This window comes from Melanerpes formicivorus, unplaced genomic scaffold, assembly GCF_026170545.1.
Source record: "Melanerpes formicivorus ecotype bairdi unplaced genomic scaffold, bMelFor1.0.p_v2 SCAF_530, whole genome shotgun sequence".
Lineage (NCBI taxonomy): Eukaryota > Metazoa > Chordata > Aves > Piciformes > Picidae > Melanerpes > Melanerpes formicivorus.
In genome coordinates this window covers 1-2,500 of record NW_027142882.1, presented here as the reverse complement: position 1 = coordinate 2,500, position 2,500 = coordinate 1, and the positions used below count along the sequence as shown (strand labels likewise).

Sequence of the window (2,500 nt, the reverse complement as noted above, 5' to 3'; positions counted from 1 at the left end):
CGCCGGGCCGGGGAGGGGACTCTGCTGCCCCCCCCTCTCTGCGGTCCGAGCGCTCGGCCGGAGAGAGCCCACCGCGCGAGGTCGGCCGTGGTCCGGCCCGCGCCTCGCCTCGCCACGGGCGTCCCCGGCGGCGCGTTGAAGCGCGGGCTTCTCGCGGGCCGGGGCGGCGAGCCCCCGCGGTGGGGGCTGGCCCAGGGCGCTTCGCCCCCGCCGGGGGTTTTGTGCGGGCGCGTTGCCGCGGCTCGGCGGCGGCGCCTCTTGCGGCGCGGGCCGCTGCGGACCTCCCGGTCCTTTTTCCCTTTGCCCAGGCCCCAGAGCGGGGCCCCGGCGAGCTGGCGCCCTCGGCGGTCTCGCGCTGCCGGTTCCCCCCCGTCCGGGGCCGGTTTCGGGTGGCGTGACCGCGTCCGAGCGGCGGCGGGCGTCGCTCGGCGTCTCCGGCTCCGGTCCCTCGCCGGAGGGCACCCTGCCACCGGCTGCGGCTGTCCCGGTCCCGGGCCCTGCCCGCGGGCTTCCCCGTTCGCCTTCCCGGCGCGTGCCGGGTGGGGGACGGGCGGGCAGCCGGGGGCGTCCCACCCCCGGTCTCCGCGTGGAAACGGGGAGAGCGGGGGCCCGCCCCCCGGCTCAGCGCCGTCCGCTGTCCGCCTGGCCGCGGGGCCACGGAAGGGGTCGAGCGAGCGAAGCCGGCGGCGCGGTGGCGCCGGGGGAGGATGGAAGGGGCTCTTGCCGCTGGGGTTTGTCGGTCGGCGGGTGCGCCGCCCGGCGAGGGCCGGCGGGTCGCCGCGGTGGCGTCCCACGTGGGCTCGGGCTTTCCGTCTCGCAAGCCGTTTTCCGTCCCCCGCGGCGGGGGGGGGTTCGGTGGCGAGAGGAAGCCGCCCGAGGGCGCGAGCCGGCCGGGGCTCGGCCCCGGGGCCAAAGCGGGGGAAAAGAAAGTCCGGGATGGGCCGCAGCGGTGGCGGCGTTGGAGGGGCCGGTGCGGAGGCGCGCGCGCGCTCTCCTCCGGCGGGGTTGTGCGCCCGGCCCCCCTCGCTCCCCGGGGCGGGGGGGGGGGGGTCTCCGCTGCCTCGCTTCGTGGCGTCTCCGCGACGGCACGGGGCGGCCAGCGAGAGACACACCCCCCCCCCGCCGTTGGGTGGGGAAGCGAAGGGGGTTTTCTTTCCCCGTGCACGCGAGGCGAGGCCGGGTTCGGGGCACGTTCCCGGCGGCGCGCGGCGGGCCTCCTCCGCGCCGAGGTCGGAGCGAGCCCGGGCGCCTGGTCCGGCCCCGAAGCGCCGCAAGGTGCGTTTTTCCCTCCTCGGGGGAGGGAAAAAAGCCGGGAGCGCGGGCTCCCCGCCCCTTGCTTTTGCCGCTTCGGGGTTTCGTTTTATTTTCCCCCCCTCTCCTGTGCTTGTACGGTCAATGTGAGGCGAGCGGCCGCCGTGCCGCGCTCTCCGAGGGGCCGCTCCTTTGCGAGCGGTCCCGGCCCCTCCGCGCTGGCGGGGCGGTGCCGAAAAGCCAGACAACTCTTAGCGGTGGATCACTCGGCTCGTGCGTCGATGAAGAACGCAGCTAGCTGCGAGAATTAATGTGAATTGCAGGACACATTGATCATCGACACTTCGAACGCACTTGCGGCCCCGGGTTCCTCCCGGGGCTACGCCTGTCTGAGCGTCGCTTGACGATCAATCGCCGCCTCGGTGCCCGCCGAGCGGCGCGGCTGGGGTCGCCTCGCAGGCTCTCCCCCGGGCGGGGAGGGGCCTTCGTCCCCCTAAGTGCAGACTCGGGGAGCGCTCCGTAGCTCCCCGCTCCCGGAGCGCCCGCTCTCGCGGAGTTCGTCCCGCCGGGGCTTCGCCGGCAGGGGTTCCCCGTTGGTCCAGCGACGCCCGGTGGGGCGTTGGGGGAGACGAGAGCCCGGTTGGGGGAGGAGGCGCGGGCCTCGCCCCCCCCGGCACTCCCGCGCGGGCGCGGCTGTCTGCGGGTGGGTACCGCGGGGGTACCGTGCCGTGCTGCCGCGTCCGCGCGCGCGTCTGCCGTGGGCGGCGGGGGTTCCCGTTCCCCTCGTTCTTCCTCGCTCTCGCCTCCCCGGGGTTCTCCTGCGTGTCGCCGTTCGGCGTCGACCCCCGGCGGGCCGTCTCCCGGGCCGAGAGGCGCGTCACCCGCCGCGGTGTCGCGTTCGGGCCTCCTCCGGGCTGGGGCCCTTCGTCCCCCGCGGTCGCGCGTGCGTCGCGGGGGGCGGAAGCCGGCGAGACGCCGCGCTCGCCGTCCCGCGGCCGGCGTCTGCGGGCGAGCCGGCCGCCCCCCACCCCCACCCCGCGCGGGGTGTGTGTGTGGGGGGGGAGCCGTTCTCGCGCCGCGGTGCCGGCCGGCCGGGCGCGCGCGCGCGCGCGGCGTCGGGCCGTCGGTGGCTCGTCGTTGGGCTTGCGACCTCAGATCAGACGTGGCGACCCGCTGAATTTAAGCATATTAGTCAGCGGAGGAAAAGAAACTAACGAGGATTCCCTCAGTAACGGCGAGTGAAGAGGGA

The 2,500-nt window shown here is 76.2% G+C and overlaps 1 non-coding gene across 1 annotated transcript; it reads left to right on the top strand.

Moving 5' to 3' along the window:
• The first annotated feature begins 1,497 nt into the window (after positions 1-1,497).
• LOC137460157 (5.8S ribosomal RNA) lies at positions 1,498-1,650 on the top strand. Its single transcript, XR_010992693.1, has one exon. It is a non-coding gene; the product is annotated as a 5.8S ribosomal RNA (ribosomal RNA).
• The last annotated feature ends 850 nt before the right edge of the window (positions 1,651-2,500 follow it).